This window comes from Leptinotarsa decemlineata, unplaced genomic scaffold (assembly GCF_025532065.1).
Source record: "Leptinotarsa decemlineata unplaced genomic scaffold, Ldec_3_MD MMD2_tig00000199_RagTag_RagTag, whole genome shotgun sequence".
NCBI lineage: Eukaryota > Metazoa > Arthropoda > Insecta > Coleoptera > Chrysomelidae > Leptinotarsa > Leptinotarsa decemlineata.
The window spans coordinates 2,894,893-2,917,977 of record NW_027412544.1 but is presented as its reverse complement, the minus strand read 5'-3'; the positions used below and the strand labels follow the sequence as shown (position 1 = coordinate 2,917,977).

Sequence of the window (23,085 nt, the reverse complement as noted above, 5' to 3'; positions counted from 1 at the left end):
AGCAATGGAAATTATTAAACTTGAAAATTCAAACATTTCACTGAATGACCAGTTGGATTTAAATAGATCACTAATACTGCACTTGTTGTAGATATAGAATTGATATAGTACGCTCTAAGTAATCATAATTTGAGGATTTACCTTAGGTATATAAAAGTTGAGTAGCTGCTCTAGGTAATTATGATCGAAGAAGCACCTGAGTAGGTAGCTCTTACTTGTGGTATATAAAAATCAGAGTAAATAATTAACTTTCAGTATGTTATTCACTACGAAAAAGCTACTTTGATAACGAAACATGTGATATATTTTTGAAAAATAAGTTTGGAAAGATCAAATCGGAAGGTGTAGTTTATGAATTTACTATGAGACAAAATAATTCGTGTTTTTTACCATCTGATTTTCTAGAGAATGAGTGAATCAAAATTCAGGAATTGGGAAGAGTAGTTTGTACAATATTTTACTCGTTCAAATATTTTTCAGTCGACTTTGCAAGCAATTTTAACACAATTTTGAACCATTTGAAAGCTTTCTTTTTGAAAAAAATTGATCTATCCTGATTTTTTCGAAATCGAACATTCCAATAGCTTATGAATGAATTCCATAAGTTACTGAAGAATCTAATTAATTTTTATCCGTTTCTGGATTTTATAAGCTGAAAATCGATATCAACCAATCACCAGATTTATCCGGTTTAAATATGGGAGTCTTTAAAAATCTGATAATACTTGAAAGATAATGATAGGAAAACAATGAATTTCCATTAATAATTGAACTCGGTCTAAAACTCTACCCAGATGTTTGATATAAATCACGTTTCACAACTTAAGAACATGCAACAAGATTACAGAAAACTTCGGAAAGCGGAAAAAACTCGAGGTCTAACAACTATTGATTCGAAAGTTTTGGATCACTAATCCTATTAAAGAACCACGAACAAAAGTTGTCTTACAGTTTTTCAAGTGGAAAGTTCAAAAACTCGATTTCATCACATTCAGAAACATGTCAGGAAGATGTGAAAAACTTACAAATTTCGCTGAATTTATGATATTATTCCACTTATCTTGAGATTTTTTGTTTCAGTGAGAAAAGGTATTTCCATTTCGTATTGATGGTTGGTAAGAGCTAGCCAAAAATTATTTCATTCTTGAATTATTTCGTTAACATTCGAATTGTAGGAAACTTTCTTCCTGAATGGGAAGAGAGATAATGAAGTGACTGCAATACATCCTTATTCAACTATAGGTAGTTGATTTTATATGTTGAAATATGCTGTTGAAAATAAAAAGTAATTAAAAAATGTAATCGACTTCAAAAAGAAATTAACTGAAAATATACAAAATAATATTTTTTCAAAAGTTCATGCAAATAGCCAACAAAATGAAATCAAAAGAAGGTACGTAATAGTACTTCGAATGAAAAGTTTCGGGCGTAATAGATAGATGGCACTAGTCTTATTACATTCATCGCTTTTTCAGTTAGTACCAACCTTCAAAAAAAAGGTGTTGAAATTTCATGATATTCTACTCATAAGTTCGTGTGTTATTGTGCTAAGAGTGATACTACTTTAATTATTTTAAAAACAATAGATCAAAAACAAGTTGGTTTTTTTAATTCTATACTGCGCTACAGTACACCACAACAAAATGAAATCAAAAGACGGTACGTAATAGTACCTGGAATGAAAAGTTTCGGAGCTAATAGCTAGATTGCGCTAGTCTTATTAGATTCACCACTTTTTCAGTCAGTACTAACCTTAAAAAGAAAGGTGTTGAAATTTTATTATATTCTACTATAAGTTCGTGAGTTATTGTGCTAAGAGTGATACTACTTTTGTTAATTTCAAAACAATAAATCAAAAACAAATTGTTTTTTTTTAATTCTACACTGCTTTTTGAAGGGAAAAAATATCGTTCAAGCGAAGCAATGGCTTGAAGAGTTTTATAAGGACTCCGCTCTATCAGAAACAACAATTAAACGTTGGTTTGCTGATTCCAAACTTGGTCGTAGAGACACCGATGAAGCAGAACGCAGTGAACATCCCAATGTTGCAGAAACACCACAACATAATTTTGAATGATCGAAAACTGAGGTAGCGTGAGTTAGCTGACATTGTGAAGATTTCAAAAGGATGTGTTGGCTTCATATTGTATGAGCATTCGACAATGAGAAAGCTCTATTCAAAGTGGATGCCGCGCAAGCTCACTGTTGACGAAAAACGGGAACGTCTTGATGATTCTGAGCAGTGTTTGGCCATGTTCAAACATAACAAACCGGAATGTTTGCGTCGATATGTGACAATGGATGGAACATGGATCCAACACTTCATTTCGGAATCAAAACGATTGTCATCTGAGTGGAAAGCAACTGGTGAACCTCATCCGAAGCGCCAGAAAGCACAACAATCTGCTGGAAAGGTTGTGGACTCGGTATTTTGGGATGTGCATGATATAATATTCATCGACTATCTTGAGAAAGGAAATACCATCAGCAATTGCTTCCGCATCCACCGTATTCTCTAGGTCTGGTCTCCAGTGACTTTTTTGTGTTCGGCAACCTCAAAAAATGCTCACCGGTAAGAAATCTCGGTCGATTGAAGGGGTTATTGCTGAGATTGAGGCCTATTTTGGGGCAAAAGATGAATTGTTTTACAAAATTGGTATTGAAATGTTACAGCGGCGCTGAAATGTTTGTGTGGCTCTTGATGGCGATAACGTTGATTAATCAAACCATTTTTAAACAGAAAAAAAGCGTTTTCTTTTTTAGGCCCGGGGCTTTTCAGCCCATGTGTTAAATCAGGGCCCTTCAATTTTTGAAGATCATCGCTAGCATAGCTAACAAATTCCATATTCGATAGATACATTTCTTGTATGCTGACAAAAACTCCAATTTGTTGAGTACCTACTTCTGTTGCCGTTTCATTTGGTTAATTATCATACTTTTGAATTGATTCACTTCTGAAGAAATCTATTTAATTTTTCTGGATGGCCTGATGATTTTATTGCCATTTTTGCCATAGTTTTACACCATGAGACTTGTTTTTCTTATATTTCACTCGTATAAGTGAGTCAGGCAGTTACACTTTTACACAATACTTCATATATTGAAAATAAAATTTTGATAAAACCAGCCCTGTGTGTACTGGAGTGTAGTAAATTTGAGCCATAATATAATGGTCTCAATCCGATTGAAAATTTCGTAGAAATGCTTGGACAAAAAAACATACATACAGACATACGTACACATTTTTACATACATTTTAATATTTTCACTTGAAAGTCCTGATAAATTGTCGAAATGACACTCTTTCTCTTGAAATATCGGGTAGCTTAGCAATCTTATTATTGATTTTCTATTTCTCGCCACCGATTTGTAGCTTCCATGAGATCAGTTTGTTTTTGGAAATTATAATTTTTTTCTAAGATGTACTAGAATTTGACAACCTGTAACTCATATCAATGAACCAGGCCGTCATACTTATACGTATCAACTTATATCTTGGAAACTTCCAAACCAATTTTAATGAAACTTGTGGGGCGAATTTACAATCCGACATATACATTCAAACATTCACACTCCCATTATTGTATGTGAAAATATTGCACACGTGTAGATTTCATATACTCTGGTTTAAAATCTGTGGTAAATAATTAAAGCTTATCTTGCTTCTGAAATATGGCAACCGGTTATTTAAAATGTGTTCTGTGCAGGCAAATTGGCACCATATCCAAGAAAATTTTGGATAACACGATAATAACACGGAAACTGTACGTATACTCAATGGATAGTATTCACTGAAACTCTATTATTTTTTTCAAGGACAAAACACAAGCACTATAGGAAAATCATTAAGGCGCTCTTAGAGCGGTGACTGTGCGAAAGTAGCGATTCACATTGGATTTGAATCGCTGGCGATTGAATCCATTTGGAAAAAAGTTCTCAGGAAGCTCATTAAACATCTCCAGATGAAAGAGTTCTTGAAGAGTGAAGTTCGAGATGTACAGAGGTGAACCTCAAAACGATGAGCAGCCGCAGTCAGTCGCGTATTTCTGATATATACCGCTCTTGGTGGAATCAAATATGCTAAATCACTTGAACACTTTCGGTAAAAGTATCTATAGAAGAGAGACAAATCTCTAACCTTTCTTTGATGTTTCAGGCTATCAAAATTGTACGTGATGTTCGCGTCTCCAATAAAGCATATGGTTCTTTTCTGGATGGAATCCAGCAGCTTCAGTGCATATTTGGAGGCAGAACATAGTTAAAAAGCTGACCAAACAGCGATGAAAATTTGATTTACAGCTACTATCTGGAGTTTAAAACAAATCAAGAGTAACAGGTTCAGTTCAAGAAATACTGAGACAAATTCAGAAGACATCTAAACAAGTGTATGTGCGTTGTCACTCTATATTTGGCACCAACAGATTTGGTATTAAACTTTTCGAAACAGTCAAAAAACACTTCGGGTTATATCGACCATCCTAAAGTTTTTATACACCGACTCATATAGAACAAATCCATCAGAACACGTGGAAATGGTAAAATATCATTCAATGTATACAGAACATGAAATGGTTGCTGAAAATATTATATCTACTTGAGAAATACGGAAGCAAGTAATTTAGGTGAAGTTGGAATAACGAAAGACAATATAGTACCAATAAATTGGTGCCTAGTCTGAACGATCGATTTTCACTTGCTATCGTCCAACCCTTGTTAGGAATCACACCTTAAAAGGTAACACCTCGTTAATCGTTAGCTCGCACAAGTTTCGACTTCTGAGGGCTGTCGTTCGCAGGGGTGCGACAGCTGGTTAACGACAGCAGATTTTTGTTAAACAAAAAGTCATATGAAATGCATTTTTTTTATAGTAGGTCTGTGAAATAGAGAGAGGAGCAAGATGAGAGATAAGATATTTCTTTCGAATCACCCATTACAGCATATTCATGTATTTTGAATACACCATGAATAGTACTAAGATGCATTGTTAATTATATTACAATACACACCAGTAATTAGTAATAACCACAAATTATTATTTTTGTCTGAAGGTGAATTAAAAATTGCTGAGTATTGCTGACGCTTTACACAATTATTTTGAAACAATAATTACCGAACAATTACTGTTTTTTTTCATATTCGTTTTATTGATGACAATATCCTATTTGAATACTGTGTTACTGTGGATATTAGTGTACCTATTCAATTTCAATTGAATGAGAATATTTTATTACCATATTCTTCATAAAGATCAATAACAGGTTATGAGTATACGTGATAACACTACTCCATTGAAATACAAGAAATGACCTCGACACACACGAGACAGAAAAATAAAGAAATATGCAGTCACGCAAAAAATATCTACAACCGGATCGATACTTGCAGAATTTTTAATTCAGTTTTATAACGTTTGTATTCCAATATTCGTTATGGAATTAAGTCAGATATCAATCACAGGATTTCTACATAGTATACCTCAACATCTCAAACACAATGTGAACTAATGTTTTCCGATCTTCTCAAAAAACTGAAATGAAAATATGGTAAATAACTTACCATGAACAATTTTATATTGGTAATATTCGAAATGCATCATTGATTCCGTAACGCAAATGACACAGAGACAATAATACATGTTACTGGTACCCAAAAAAAGTGGAAAGTTTCAACCGTTTCAATGGACAAACCGTAAAATAACTTCATAAAAAATGGAAAAAAAATGAATATTGGAGGTTCAGACTTCTATCATCTATAAAAGTGTTGATAGGTTTGAAATCTGAGAAAATATGAATCAATGGAATATTAAAAATACTGCGACAAAAATACTCAAGATCTGAAAAAGAAGATTATACTAAAGAACATAAATTTTCATCCACCTTTCTAGAGATTGTCATCTTTCACAATCTGTGAAATATCAGAATCATTACAGAGAGCTTCATACAGAAAAGACCAAAATTTTGGAAATGAAAAGAATGAAAGGAAAAAAATTGCAAATCACATTTATATTTGTACAATTTCTATGTTTTTTATGATATTCAAGAACATCAAATACCTCAAATTACTGAAATATATACAGTTTTCCTTGTGAATAATGCTCTGAATTGACGTACCAACTTATCGGGGAGTACTGAAAAGTTTGTCCTTTCTGCACCTAAATGTCTCAACCAGACTCAAAACTTCTCGTTAACTTTTACAGTAGCCAACTTTTCAAACCATTCCATGTAGATATTGACCATGCTTGGTGAAAGCGTCGACCGAATTGTGGTTGATCGTTTCGCGTGAACAATTCCTTCTCCAGCTAGAAATGTCATATTCAGGCACAATATTGTCATTATTTCATGATTGTTTTTTCCATGCTGATATCAATTGAACAATGTTCATATTAAAAACTCTATTCGAATTGAGTAAAATTGGTAGTGTTAAAATTCTTCGATTATTTTCATGGATAGTGGTAATGATTTCGATCAAATAACGAATCAGTGTATTCATGATAACTTCTTCAGGTGGTAACCCAATTTTAACTTCGAGATTCTAGTCTTGAGATAGCTTCCATTGGATAACCTGAAATGCTTCCTATCTTAAAACTGATTGGTTGATATTTTTCTGTGATTTTGATTATTTCCAGTAACTCTACAATGTTCATTGAACGCTGTTGGAAATCATAAACTGCTCAATCGCTCTCAGATACTTCCCCCGAAATGCAGGCCCAGAGATTGGTCGAAAATTCCATCTCGGAGCTGAATTATCCTGTACTCCTGTACAGAATAATTCAGCTCCTGTACTCCTAGACATTTCAAATGCCCTCAACCGAGTCTGGCACGAATGCCTTCTGTACAAATTGCTCAATTTTGATCTGCCTCGGGGCCTAGTCCGGTGGATTAGGTTCTTTCTGAAAGGCAGAAGATTTCAGGTTCGAGTTGAAGGAACCCTGTCCCTCGTCAGGGGAATCCAAGCAGGAGTACCTCAGGAAGCTGTGCTGTCTCCATTACTTCACAGTCATATATGAGCGACCTTCCCAGGTACAATCACGTGAAGATTTCCCTTTACGCTGATGACATGGCTCTCCTCGCCTTTTTCATGATTCGTTGATCGTGCAACCTGCATTGGAAGAACTTGAACGCTAGTACCTCGATCTGAAAATCCGAGTGAATCCAGATAAAACTCGGGCGATGGACTTGGGGAGACGGAACATTCCTTCTGACACGAAAGTAACGATCTCAGACAGGGACATCGAATGGCAGTCCCGAGTCAAGTAACGTCGATTCATCTGGGAACACCACATTGAAAATATCAAAAGCAAATTTCAACCGAGGATAGCTAGACTCTATCCTCTGATTAATCGAAAGTCAAAGCTCAACCTTATTATACAATACGATGTTCAAGCCTGTCACTATGTTATGCTTCAGGTGCTTGGGGACAAACCGCCCCGACTTATCTTTCCACTCTGCAAAGATTGCACGATCTTACGGATGCTGGTGAATGTACCACGTACGGAATGAAGCCATCAACAGATACTTTAGGCTGTTGACTACACGGCAAACCATCTAGTCGATGAATTAGAGAGTTTTTGAGTCAGCGGAAACTCATGAAGATGCACTAGTTAGGGAAGCTAAAGATTATACTATAGACGACTCCTCCCGATTTAGAAGGCCAAGTCGCTCAATTGAGTGAAGGCCCCACGACGTCGGTAAAAAGTGGACATTTTGTTCATCAAAACCCCAATTAGGAAGGGATGCACAGGGCCAGATATCATGGACCTTCATTCCGTGAGGAAACACTTTCAGTTTTAAATCATTCTTCTTCCTGACGAACTTCAGTTGAAAGGGTAAGGGAAAATTCCAAACTGATTCACATGAAGACTTGTATGATTGAAAATAGGAATTTGGAAAAATTGTGGGTGGCTCATTCTGTGTAACCGATTATCGGTCCAAGCGAACTTTCTTGTGAATGTTGAGTAGTTCACATAGATAAGGGTAAATGTAGTGATTCGGTATCGACGATGACCTCTCCTTTCCTAAGGAGAAAAGTTCGATCATTGCATATTGCCCCTTCTGAAGAACGTATCCGATCTCATAAAGGTATCCATCATAATTGCTTCAAGTTGGAATCTTAGAAGCGTTATTCCTTCTTGGGCCATTGAGTGCTCTTCGTTATTGGCAGCTGACGATGAAAATTGACAGTGGTTTTTGATTCAACTTGTCTCTGATATACTACATACTTCTGCCACATTCAATGAGGAACTAATAGATTCCACTTGTTTTCTATCCATTGTTTTGAAAATAACAAAAGTAGTATCACTCCCAGCACAATAACTCACAAAGTTATGAGTAGAATATCATGAAATTTCAACAGCTTTCTTTTGAAGGTTAGCATTAATTGAAGAAAAAGTGAATTCAATAAGACCAGCGTCATCTATGTGTTAGGTCCGAGACTTTTCAGCCCATGTAGTAAATCAAATTTCTTAATTTTGAAACTATATTACAAAAAACTTCAGTTACTCAATTGATCATTAACAATATCTTCAATTTACATGAATTTGAGTACTACACTTTGTCGACTGAATCAAAACAAATTACATGCTTCAGAGAACAACTGAACGAACTTCAATGATGATGGCATTCACAATTTCATAATGTAAATCGGACGTTCTAATGTTTTAAACATTATTTTTACTGTAATTTTCAGACCGTAACCAAATCGGAAAGTTTACGTTCATATAAAATTCAACAGTATGAAATCACTAGCGATCCGCCTCAGCTCCGCACGTGTGCAATGCTGATACGAAATATGAATTCACCCACCGAAAATTTAAGGGCATGGAGTGGACGCCCCTTTCTCCCTCGCGGCTGGCTCCCCAGTTAGAATATTGAAAATCCTTTCTAATTGCACATCTACAATATAGAACGAACCTACATATAAAATTTCAGCCTAGGAAAATATAGCGATACGGATAAACATGTAGCATCAAGAGCTGTTGCGTTTGATATTTCTGAGGCCTTTGACAGTTTGTGGCATTAGGATTTGCTGGCCAAACTTCGACGTTCTGGCTTGTCGGATCATTTTTATGTATGGCTCTAGCTTCCTGAAAGAACGTTTCCTGAAAGAACGTTTCCTCTAAGTGGCCGTCGATGGATATCTCTCAAATAGTTTTACCATCATCGCTGGGGTTCCCTAGGGATCCATATTGTTTCCAACCACATTTTTATTGTATATCAACGACTTATTGAATCCAAGAATCCAATATATTGCTTTGCTAACAACAGCAACCCTGTCTCGTCATTCCACTTGGATTCCAGAACATCGGCTGCGGAGATCGCATATCTTAATGATGATCTAGAGGTGATTTCGAATTGGGGTGAAAGTAACCATTCCATTGCTACGAAAACCCAGGCATCTGTTTTCTCCAAAAAGACAAATGTCTCCGAACCGGATATAATTATTGTCAGGAAAGACAATTTCTCTTTATGCTTCGATATGTTTGTTGGGGATAACCTTTCAGTACTCGCGCCAAATTTTGGTACATAGTTACTCGCGCACGGTGAGGGAGACCGATTTGAAAATTAGAATAATTTAAGATGTGTTATTTATATTTTAAGAATCATTTTTATTGAGAAAAAAATAACATTATCAATAGAAAACTTTCACACAAAAAAATATAAATAAAAACTCACTCTACTGTTGAAAAATATCAATAATTTAAATCAGGTCCTATAATTTTCTTCAGCTTCCACTTCCTTGAATAACCTCATAAGTCTTGCTTTCTCCTTTTCGTAATCCATATCTACAATATGAATAAATATATAAAAAAATTAAATCAAGGAAACTTCAATGTGTTAATAGATAGGTTTCAACTTTTTTTCATAGGTTGGGGTTTGTGAATTAACATTCTAATCATTTCTTTTTGTGAAAATGAAATAAAACTAGACAAAAAACTTGGAATACTTACGGATTTTGCCTGGATTTTTTGACAAACAGTTTAAATGCGTCACTTCAATACTCGCACCCGGTCTACTTCACCGTAATTACTCAACATTTTGGAAAATCGCTTCCAAATAACCTAAAAATGAGTAGGATGTTGACTGGTCACGTGGTCGAAAGGTACACGGAGCCGGAAGCTGCAGAGCCTCCTATGTCGTAAATACTCTTTCAATGTATTTCTGACCGGTCTGCGACACCGTGTGCGAGTAACGGAAGGTTAAAATGGACACCAATATGTCTTGGCACAATCATGTCGCTGGAATCGCAGAGACTGCTTTTTCATAAGCTTGGAATACTGTTTCGACCCAGAAAACTGTACATATATCAGCAACTTTTGATGCTTAATAATGCATAGATCAGACCTTCTTTGGAGTATTGTCTCATGTATGGAGTGGAGCTCCATACATGAGCCATCCACCTGATTGGAGACACGAACATCACTTGCAACCTCGATGGTCTCGAACCCCAAAGAAAGATTAGAGATTTGTCACTCTTTAATAAATACTTTCACAGGAGGTGTTCAAGTGACTTGGTACATTTGATTCCACCAAGATCGGTACATATCAGAAACACGCGAAAATGTTTTCCCAAATGAATCTAATCTCCAGCTATTCAAATCCAACGTGAATCGCTACTTCCGCACAGGCACCGCTCTTAGAGGGCCTTAATGATTTTTCTGTAGTGTCTGTTTTCGTCCTGGTGAAATAATGGTATGTTAACTCACCCCTTTTGCCCCCAGGGGCGCCCCAGATGGAATATTCAAAATTCCTTTCTTATTGCAGATACACAACATGAAACAACATGAATAGGTAATTTTCATATGTAAACGCGCCTCTTTTACCCCCAAAGGAGACGCCCCAGTTAGAATATTTGAAAATCCTCTCCTAGTGCGCATCTTAGACCTAAGAAGCACCTATATACCAAATTTACGCTTCCTAGAACTCACCAGTTCGAAGAAACAGGGATGAATGTGGGTAAAGTGAGTGACTTTCACATTTATGAGTATAGAATAGCTATTAAATTTTGGGCATAATTTTCTATCGTTATTTCATATATTTTTTTCTTAAGAGAAATGAGTAGGGGATATACATGAGTAATGATGAAATTGAACAATTTAGGTCATGAATGCACGAGCAAGATTTGGTGAATAAAACCAATGTTATAGTGCTATAAAATTGACAGTTTTTTTTTCATTTCCACTTTCTATTTCACATTTAAGACTGTTCATTTGATTTCTTAGATATTAACATCTCTCTGCTCCTAATGGTGACAACTTGGTACGATCAGATGCTTGATTAACGAAATTTTGAAAATCATTGGCGAAGCATTGGCGTTATTCAATTTGTATTTCAATCAACATAATATCCAACTGAATTTTTGATAAGATTATAATTTATATGTTTTTGTTTGTAACCCCAGCCGTTCTAACCAGTTTAAAAATAGCAATGAAACCAACACGTGAGTAAATATCATGTGAAGTAAGTATTATTCAAAACGGCAAATTTTGGTGTCTTTAGAAAATTGTTGAAGCTCATTGAATTGACAATATGAGGGTTTATAGGAGAGTGATACAATTCTCAGAAAGCAATTGAATTTTATTTTGCTTATTATTTTTTTCTATACAGTGTGAGTCGCTAAATAAAAAGAAATTTGCTAAATCAAAACTGAGTTATTTTTCAAAAAATGCTCGGTCATGTCGATTCGTTTTCAGAATCACATTTTTTCCATAAAAAATATTTTTACAAGAAAACTCAAAAATTGTGATATGACATTAGCGATGATTTTTTTCAATCGAGATTTAAACATTTTCAAAGCGAATTTCACTTTATAATTCAAGCGTATTTTATTCACATTGAAAATGTTTCTTCAATATATGCTAAAATGTTCGATGATTCCTTTTAGAACTGTTCATAGTAGTTAACACATTTTACTTACCATATACCAAAACAAAACAACAACAACAAAACAACAATATATATAAATATATATATATATATATATATATATATATATATATATATAATTATTTTTGATTTGGGTATTTCAGATATTGACTGAAATACCCAAATCAAAAATAATTTATAGTTATATATATATATATATATATATATATATATATATATATATATATATATATATATATATATATATATATATATATATATATATATATATATATATATATATATATATATATATATATATATATATATATATATATATATATATAAAATATATATTTATATATCTATATACACATATACATATATGTATACAAACAAATAAATATGTATAGACACACATAGTGACAGAATTCATTTTTTGGCATTTTTTCGAGTGATAACTAATGAATAAAACTCGGGAACATCTAGGAGATTACCGTAAAGAGATATCTTGACTTTTATTAATTTCTCACAGGGCGTTGTATTAAGGTGGACTATATTTGTATTTTTTATTCGGACCTGAATCTCTGTTTTTGAGTAAACACTATTCAGCACTACATTGAGGGTAAAATATGCAATAGGTATGAAAAATATGAAGAACTCATCGAAAAATTTATGAGTAATTCTGTCTCTTGGTCATAAGACTCTGAAACCCATTGAATATGGATAATTTTGGATCATTATGCTGTTCCTTATTTACTCCCATTACCATTACCATACGTGCATTTTCGTATGAAACACCTTGTATAGTAAAAACTGGTACCAAATTATGAAAGGAGATTCGTCAATGAAAATAATATCAACAATCATGAATCAAGTTATATACTTTGTAAAAAAAAGATAGCAAAATGAACCGAGAGTCTGGTATAATCATAAACCAACCTCCATAAAAATTAATTTCATGTTATCGTACGGTTTAGACTGAACTATAATTAACTTGTTTACATTCAGCCAATAAACTCTTACACATTTCAAATACATACCTAACGAGGTTAATCTCCAAACAACAGATATCGACACCACCTACACAACGAAGATTCCACAAAAATTCCACTTCTCAACGCGGATTCCTCGTTCAACGTTCAAAACGACATTGTAGTGAGCCATGGTCTCGGCTAACTTGATCCCGGTTGAAATTCCGGTAGAGGGGCTTTCGCTGCTTTTGCCTTGACTCCGGGCATCGGTATTCTAAACATAAGGCAATGATTGACATTGCTTAAATGTTTTATCGTTTTCGCTAATGAGATATAATCATTCGATTGTCTCTGCGCTTCAATTGTCTGCTGCTAAAAGTCGGTTTGCTTGATGATCGGAATAAACTCTGTTGCGGTTTACCACAGAACAGTTGAGCAACTAATCTGGTGCTGTTTTACAGGTCAAGTTCAGAAACGAGCTAATTATCATCCATATGTTAACTGGCTGATTCATGCCGGTTCAATGGCTGCTAAGACAGTTTTTGTAATGAAGAAGTATCAGTTATATTGTAGTGAATATCATAATACCAAAGCATTTGGTGGTAAAGTTACATAATAGTATTGAAACCAAATTAAGCTTCATTCGACAGATGAACGAACACAACTATTTTACTCAACAATTAAAAAAAGTATACATAGTGGCCAAACGAAACAGAGTTCTGATAGAACAGAATTTTTTTCTGTATTCTAACCGTGAGCGTGGATCAAATTTGCCGAAAATTTTTCGGAATCTTGAACCCATGGAGTTATTTCCAGCTCTTGAATTTTGTAATTCCGTCTGACAGATGAATAAATTGGATCAGAAAAGGAAATCATAACCTTTGAAGTTAGTTGTTGAAAATATCCGAACTGTTACCCGTGTTTACCGTGTTAAAAACCACACAGTAAAAGGTAAGACTTCGTTAATCCTTAGCTCGCACAAGTTTCGACTCTTGAGAGTTGTTGTTCGTAGAGGAACGACAGCTGGTTAACGGAAAAATATATTTTTTTAACAGATTTTTGTCAAAGTGTTTTCATAACTAATAAAAGGAGATGTAGAAGAATTTATGGAAAAATTGCATACTGTTCTTGTTCAGGTGCTGGTGGCCAAAAGGGTTGATTATTGATTGATGAAGATGATGAGTCCAATATTGGTACCACCCAGATGAGCTTCTGCCATTTCATTTCATTAGTTATTATTTTCAGGTATAATCATGTAGTAGAGTAAATATTGAAGTAAAAAACATTTTGAGAAGATTGGCGGCGCCCTACGCCAGTAACCAAGCTGCATGTCGACGAATCCGACGAGGTCGTCAGTTCGATAATAGATGTGTTATTTGTGAAAGTCATATTACGAGGACTGGCGTCCCCCTAGTAAAAAAATGAAGTGTTTTATTGAAGAAAAAGTGAATGGGAAAACTTAGGACGGCAGCTTTGCCTCGAGCAAGACAGCTGCACCCCGGAAGAAGCTTCTGTTCGCTATGGACTGAGACGCAACGGCCATGTAAATTAACGAAGAAGAAGCTTACTTCAGAGTGTGGGATTTTCGTGTGCGCGCGCATCATGAAAATTTACTCTCATCATTTTTCCCTAACGCGCCAAAAGAAGTATAACTTGTAAGAGTTTCGTTTACCAGCTGTCATCCCTTTCGGAAAATGAAATTTTAGTGAGCTATGAATTATACAGGGACCTACTTCTCAATCTATGATTCTAGACTGGTTTATTCTAATGATCATTGATTGGATTACATTTTTTGTTGTTTTTCAATTGAATTTTTTTGCTGAATGATCATTCATCAGACCGACTCCAAATCTTCAAAAACAGTGGCTTCAAATATTTCCATAATAATATTTCGAAATTACTCGCCGGCTAATGACAGTTTCTCAGCAATATTCAAAGATTTTGGTGTTATTCTGTGTTCATTCCATTATAATCTACAATTATATCCATCAGTTGGTCTATCACTAGTTGAAAGGAACACGTTCGGAACGTTTTTATGGGTAAGGTTCACCATTGAACAGCTATCGTCTTCTCAAGAATCAGTCTATATGCCAGACTTGTACTAATAAGAGATTATCGGAGTCGCTTTCGAAATAGTTCGTCTGATTTTTTAAAAAACGCTTCAAGGAGAAGGCCAGTATTTTTGTAATCACGACAGGTTTGAACCCTTATTTAAATAAATCATTTTCGAAAAGAAATCAGAAGCTCAACTTAATGAATACGAAATTCATTCACACGTACTTTACAATAATGCAACTCAAATAATTTCTAAACACTCCTCATCCTCCATTCATTTATGGCTCTGGAACATATTTGTTTCCTTCTCACATATAGCCAGTGGGCATACTTGAAGACTGGCTACCTGGTTACCTCGTTCACAGGCTAATGGGGCGATGACAAACATGTTGATGTTGTCTGCTTCTGCTTAGTTCGAGGAATAATACTCTGAAGGAATTCGATTTTCAATTACCGGAAATCATCGACTTTATGTTCAAGATATACACTACTCTGCACTGACTATTGGCCAAACAGCCCGAAACCGGTCCGCAAGTGTGTTCCAATAATTGAAAATCTATTACATCAGTTGTATCACCAACAGCATATCCAGAAATAACTTCAGTGAAGAATTCTGCACTGACACCTACCGGATATAATCCAACGCCCTTCGTGGTATTAGCCAGGGGAGTAGTTGTTTTCTCATAGGTGTCAGTCCATTAACCTACAGTGTAGGGAGTTGAGACTGACCTGAACGAATTGTTCTTTTAGATGATTTGATATTTGTTTTCGCCAATTCTTATTTCTGGATTCTGTCTCATCTCATTATTTTGACATATTGTTTTCTCATCTGCTGAGATCACAAGAATTCCCAAGAGGGCACTGGCCTCTTCGATCCAATCTCCTTATCATAATAAGAATCAATTATTGTCATATATTATTACTGAAGCCATGTTGATCATTATAAATTATATCTATAAATACCTATATCTGTTTTATTCATCTTGCCCTGTTTGTTTGGGTCGAATTTAGTAATTGGAGTTTAACTCCTTTCCTATTGACAGATTGATCTGATCTTTGGTATAAACATTCAGTTTTGATAACAATACAATTTAATAAATTCAGTATCATTGTGAATCCAAGATGACCGCAGCTACAAAATGGCGGATTACATATTTTATCACAACTACCTCAATATAGGTATCGACTGAGAGGGCTTAACTATTACTATAGTAGAAAACTATGAAAAAGATGCAAACCTAATATAATCTATACAAAGTATCGGGATACAAGCATGGATCTCCCACCCAAGTCAAGATTTTGTAACGAACTGTGTGGCATTAGAGTGGATGAGAATTAGAAACTAAAAACTTGAAAATACAATAAGTGAAAAAAATGTTTTCATTCATTGAAAAAAAATTATGTATTTTTCACATCTACATCTACATCACATAATTTTTTTCCACCTATTTTATTTCAAGGTAAATCAAAAGTCTATTTATGGAATAATTTTCAAACAGTTTTGAAAGTGAAAATGATTTTTCAAAATACCAGGAAACTTGCCGGTAGAAAAAGAAAGAATCACAAGGAATTCCTCCTCACTGAATAGATAAACAAATCAATAGTTAAATCTAAAATGTTCTGCAGAAAATTCCCCACTTCCGATAGTATTTTCAACATTTTTTGCATTTGAGGTATTCTGTGAACTAGGATGTTAGTGATCACTATAGTAGTAGTAGTATAGTTTTCGGTCACGTAATGGGAATCTCAATGTGTACTTGTAAAATTGTTGGGTTGTTGGGCCGAAAAGGAAAAACCAGCAATGTTTCCGATGTTTCGTTAATTAATATCATCTTTTTCAAGGGTCACTAGAAATTAAAACAAATTCCTTTTGTGGAAGGGTTATGAAAAGGAGAGAAAAGTGGAACTCAGTTTTGTTTTGTTCAGTTCAGAACAACTGAGAAATTAAATTGAAATTTGCTAGGAAAAAAGATGTAATACATACTGTGTCCATTGCTACTTTACTGAAAATGATATATTTTGTCTGCTCTGCGCAACCTATCATTCAATTGTTCAAAATCCCATTTGGGAAACCTTTGTCTTTACTTCCGCTGTGAGTGACATTACTACCCATGCGATTATAAAACAACACAAAATCTGCATATCATGAATCATTTTTTATTGTCAGCGCAGTTCAATTGTTTGCTATTTAACGAAATTGAACAGTATGAGTTGAGAAATTAATGAAGAAGAATGTGTCTACAGCTCCCTATGAAAATGCCGAATAACGTTTATGGATCGGAATGAGGTCATGTACACAATAAGCAAATTGAGCGCGATGTAATCAATTTCAAGACATTTTTCGATGCAGATTACCAACCTTGGTCTCCCATGCACATTACTTTGGTATTTTCTATTCAAATTTTCAAAATGTTTTTCACGACTTCTCCATTTGAAAATAATAAATAGTTCATATTCGTTATTTAGTTGTCATCTGTATCAAAAGTGATTGGTTCGATATTTACATTCTTTATTTCAATGTAACATGACATTCACGTAAAAATTCCTTATATCCCACACAAGCTAATATCCTTATGGTCTTTTTCTGTATTCGGAGAACTTTGAGTGAGAGACTAGAGTTTCCCCATAGTCGTATACCATAAGTAATGTTTGAATGGAATAGGGCAAAGTAATATATTCTCAATGCTTCGAAACTGGTTACTTTTTTCAGTTGTCTTAGGAGATATAGTTGATTAGAAAGTTCAGAGCACAGTTGGTCAACATGACATTTCCACTTCAAAGAGTGATCCAAGGTTATACCCAAAAGTATAACTTTATTTGCTGAGTTCTCACGACAGTAAGTCGAAATGGAAATCATTTGGGCATTTATTAAGGTTTTGTTTCAATTTGTTTGTTAGAAACCATTCTTCCGCTCCAAGCTCCGCCATCATCTGCAAACATCATGCATGATGACGGTGGCAAGTTTTGCGGTAGGTCATTAATATATAAAATGAATAGGAGAGGACCTTGGGGTACCCAATGTTTGATGATTCGGAACTCTGATTGAAAATCCTGGTATTGCACTGTCTGGAATATGTTGGAAAGGTAGGAGGAAAAAAATTCGTAAGCTGTTCCCCGTATTCCGTAATATTCAAGTTTCTGAAGGAGTATTGTATGAGCAACACAGTCGAAAGGCCTGTAGAGGTCGCAAAGTGTCATAGCAATTACTTTTCCTGCTTCAAGGCTCTCAACTATATCGCTCACCAACTTATTCATGGCTTGAACCGTGGATCTACAACTTCTGAAACCAAACTGTCTATTATTTAGAATTTTATATTTTTCCAAGTAGGTACAGCATTAGTCTGTATTTCACAAGTTCCTCCATTAACTTTCCAATAATCGGGGTTATCGAAATAGGTCGATAATTTGCTGGACTGTTCTTGTCGCTACTTTTGTGAATCGAAACAACTTTGTTTGATTTGAATACATCGAGAAAAGTTCCAGTCAAGAAGCACATATTGATAAGGTTGGTTAGGGGATCTAGTAAACCATCAGCAATTTTTTTTTTCAATGTAATACTGTTCAAACCAAAAAAGTCGTAACAGGGGGAATTTTTCATGATTTTTATTCCAGCCAGTATTTCATTCCCAGTTACCGGAGAGAAAAAGAAGGAGCTTTGTATTCTAGGGTGATTGTTCAGGAACTGAACAATCTGAACTGATTATTCAGGTGAGCTTATCCGTTTTCTGCAAACTTTTAGTGAGTTCCTCTGCCACCTTACAGAAGTAGTCTTTGAATTCGGAAGGAGATATATTTGAATTTACTTCCGTGTTGTTGTTTTTCTATTTTTTTCATAGTTTATTAATCTCCAGCAATCTTTGTTTTTATTTTTAGACCCATATACGAGTATATTATATAATTATCATACGCTGATTTTTGTGAATTCAATACAATTTTATAATAGGTTTTATATGTTAATGGATTTTAACTGACGAAGACAGTTTACAAAACCGCATCACATATTTCGCTTAACAATGTCATTTTCGTAGATACTAAATTCTACCTAGTTTGTACATTGTATAATAACAATTTGAATCATATGATATCCACCATAATGCTTTTTAAAGATTAGTTACAAACATACATTCATTTATAATAGTAATATGTTTATAATAATAACAATACAGAAAGACAATAAACACTCAGTGAAATCAGGCAATAAATGAAAAAAAAAAATGAATAGATAAAAGTGGATGAAAGAGTTACGGTGTTCATCTATTTCAAAGGTTTTTTGAAATCTGTGTTCATTCATAAACATCCACAGTGAACATCCTTGAGAGTAGATCGTAGATTGAAAACTTGTTCAACTTTGTACAGTTCTTCAGTAAATTCTTGGTTTTATGGATAATATTTTGAAAATAGGGGTACTTTATAATCAACATAGTGCGTTATTATACGAGGTCTGTTGAATGTTGAAATTTCGCTTGCTACGAACATCCGATTGGCAATTATATTTATATACTGGTACTCTCGTTTCGAATCTATGTTCACAATTTCAGCTCTCTATCATGTTTAGTTTGTTGGTGAGAGTCATAAAAGTTTTACGTATTTGGCGATTTTGTGCTATGGAAGAAATGGATCAAAGGATTTGCATCAAATTTTATGTAAGAACTAGAATTGAGTGCTCAAAACCACTTGAAATGTTGACAGTGGTATACGGTGATTGTACTCTGAGCCAAAAAAATGTTTACAGGTGAAACAAGCTTTTCACAGTTGGTCGCTCGCCCTGGATGCCCCAGCACATCAACAACCGATGAAAATGTTGAGAAATTGAAAAAAATTGTTATATAAAATCGTCAAATCATTATTGTAGAAGTTGCTGAGGATATCGGCTAATCGGTTGGTTCATGTCATGCAATTTTTTCAGAAATTTTGAGCAAGATGCGTGTGGCAGCGAAGAAGTTCCAAAATTGCAGAAATTTGGAAAATTGCACAAAGACAGTCGCATAAGCATCGCTCAGAAATAGTTGGATGACGCCAACAGCGAACCAGATTTGCCTAAAAGTGTCATAACTGGTGACGAATCATGGGTACGAGGGTAGCCTTTTATGTTTTGGGATTTTGAAACCCTAGTGTTGCAATCTGGCAACTGACAACTCTATCGAAAAGTTGGATATTTTTGAGCTCATACGTACTCAGAACGTTTTGACATACGCGCGGTATTTGTGTTGTTTACAGTAACTTAAAAGATTCACTCGGCCCAAAAATGAACATCACGATGTCTATGACATCGTGATGAATCGTGAATTTACGCGTATGAGCCCGAAAGTAAACAGCATTCGACTTTATGGATGTTTCAAGATGGGGCACGAATCACTTCCAAGCAAATAGTCGCCTGTTTTTTCGGAAAAACTGGACATGTCGCAACCGTACCACCAGATCAACGCAGAAAAGTCAATTCTGAGTGGAACACACTTGTTTGCGAGCTCTCACACATCGGCTCACACAACAGCATTTTTGAGCACCCAAAACATCGATTTGATAAGTCATTCGCCGTATAGTCCTGACTTGGCACCGAATGATTCCTTTTCATTTCCTTACGTAAAAAACAAACTGATAGGTCAACGATTTTCGATACCTGAAGAAGCGGTTGCTGCATTCAGAATGCATGTTATGGAGATACCTCAATTAAAGTGGCAAAAGTCCTTCGAAAATTGGTTCAAACGCATGCAAAAGTGTATAGATATGGGGAATATTTTGAAAAACAATAAAGTGATTTTCGATGACTAATGTTTGTTTTTGTTCTCTGATCCCGAAATATAAAAGGCCACCCTCGTATATGGTTACCACATTGAAACTAAAGTCCGATCGTCCCAATGAAAGAGCTCGAAATAGCCAAGACCAAAAAAGCAAGCAAGTTCGCACAAATGTCAAAAATCTACTTACTGTTTTCTTCCATTACCGTGGTGTATTGCATTAGAAGTTCTTGCCATATTGTTGTACGGTCAATAATGATTACTATCTTGAAATTATGCACCGCTTGCGGAAAAGAATACGAAAAAAACGTCCGGCATTGTTGAAAAACAGTTCGTGGCTTCTGCATCACAATAATGCATCTGCTTACTCGTCATTGCTTGTAAGTAATAACTCGAAAAATAGCAACACCGTGATCATGTCTCAGCCACCGTATTCACCAGATTTGACTCCCTTCGACTTTTTTCTGTTCCTAAGATTGAAGAGACCCATGACGTTTTGTGACGATTGAGGATATGAAAACCGAATCGCTGAGAGAGCTTAAGGATATACGAAAAAGTGAATATCAGAACTGCTTCGAGGATTATAAAAAACGTTTACACAAGTATATCTGAGAGGGACTACTTTGAAGGGGACAAAATAGAAATTGATGAATAAATAAATATTTTTTGGGAAAAATGAAAGTTCACCTTATTTTTTGAACATACCTCGTATATTCTACTCCAGGTAGCGATATATTGTCTCACAATAGATTCTACTAAGGAAGGGTGTGTCAACATCAGATTTTTTTGTCCAATATTTTGCATATAGGATAGAAATTTCCCATTGAGATTCTCAGTTGTTTCACTACGTAATTAGAATAAGCGTCCCATTTTGAGTATTGGTCTACCACAACACCCCTAAATACTCAATAGACCACTACACTTCTGTGTGATGCAGTCTGGTCGATGAATGAATAATTTGTTATTTCTAGGTTGATCACATTGTTGTAACGTGAAGGTAATACATTTTGTTTTAATAAAGACTCGATGAGTTGTAGTTGTAGTAGGTCGGTCGGTAGCCAGGCGGTTCGACGTGGGTGCTTTGTTCACTCACTCGAATTGACTGCCCTGTTGGTCGGTGGTTCAAGACCTAGTCTGGATGATCGATTTTCACTTGCTATCGTCCAACCCGTGTTAGGAATCACACGTTAAAAGGTAAGACCTCGTTAATCCTTAGCTCGCACAAGTTTCGACTTCTGAGGGTTGTCGTTCGTAGGGGTGCGACAGTTGGTTAACAGAAAGAACAGATTTTTTTCAAACCATAACTGTATGCCACATGCCTACAATTAAATACCGGCCATAAAAATCTTGTTTGAATTGAAAGGGGTATATTTTCAGGAAAGATTAATTTTTGGAAAAGAAATGTTTTGACTTTCTACTCCTTTATACAAAAAATGTGGGAATGTTTCAAAGAAAGGAAGGAAGTAATCAATTTCAAACAATTAATTCTATACAAAGTATAGAATGACACAGCAACTTATCGTCTCAAAAATCAATGTTTCTGGATAATCTAACACAAACCACAATAATTCATTATTTACTTTATCGTATTGAGTGAGAATTATCTCTTGATCATTTGGCATATGCATTAACTCATATCACTAGTGAAAGTATGATATTCAAGTGCATTAACGTTAATGGAGCATAAAAGCTCTAAATCCTCATTGAGAACTTATTTTCGCTGATTTGAATTTTAAATTCATATATTTGGAACACAATGTCAAAATAAATTGGAATACAGCATTAAAATGAAGTGTCAACGATGATATTAGTGCATCACTGACAAATGCAATCAGGAAAGAAATAATGCAGAAATTGAATAATAATTTGTAGAATATACAAAAGAATTACAAGTGCTAAGTATTCAAATTCTATTCTACACAAGACAATCCTCAAGGCACTCTCAGAGCGATGCCTGTGCGAAAGTAGCGATTAACGTAGGATTTGAATCGCTGAAGATTGAAACCATTTGGAAAACGTTCTCAGGAAGTTTATTCCACATAAATTCAGTTCTCCAGATGAGAGAGTTCTTGAACAGTGAAGTTTGAGGTGTACTGAGTTGAACCTCAAAACGATGAGCAGCCACAGTCCGTCGCGTATTTCTGATATGTACCGCTCTTGGTGGAATCAAATTCGCCAAGTCACTTGAACATTTCCCGTGAAAGTATATATGATAGAGAGACAAATCTCCAACCTTTCTTCGATATGCCAGGCTATCAAGGTTGCACGTGATGTTCGCGTCTCCAATCAGGCGGATGGCTCTTTTCTGGATAGAATCCAGCAATAACAGGGTATGTTTGGCGGCAGAACTCCATACATGACAGACTAAAGAAGTTGTGATATACTGTTTGGAACCTTTGGTGTAGTAATGAATATTACTGGAGTTTTTTCCCAACACCAAATCGTTATTTTTACACCTCG

General features: G+C 35.0%; 2 protein-coding genes across 3 annotated transcripts in view; one reads left to right on the top strand and one right to left on the bottom strand.

Moving 5' to 3' along the window:
• hdly (hadley) overlaps positions 1-13,187 on the bottom strand; it is a 103,727-nt gene extending 90,540 nt beyond the window's left edge. The window contains exon 1 of one of the 2 annotated variants that reach the window (XM_074172798.1): positions 12,905-13,187. The gene's annotated coding sequence lies outside the window, so the exon portion shown is untranslated. The remainder of the gene's footprint in view (positions 1-12,904) is intronic. The other variant, XM_074172797.1, reaches the window with a different exon arrangement.
• LOC111508113 (uncharacterized) overlaps positions 1-23,085 on the top strand; it is a 117,864-nt gene that overhangs the window by 22,789 nt on the left and 71,990 nt on the right. The gene's annotated exons all lie outside the window — the stretch shown is intronic.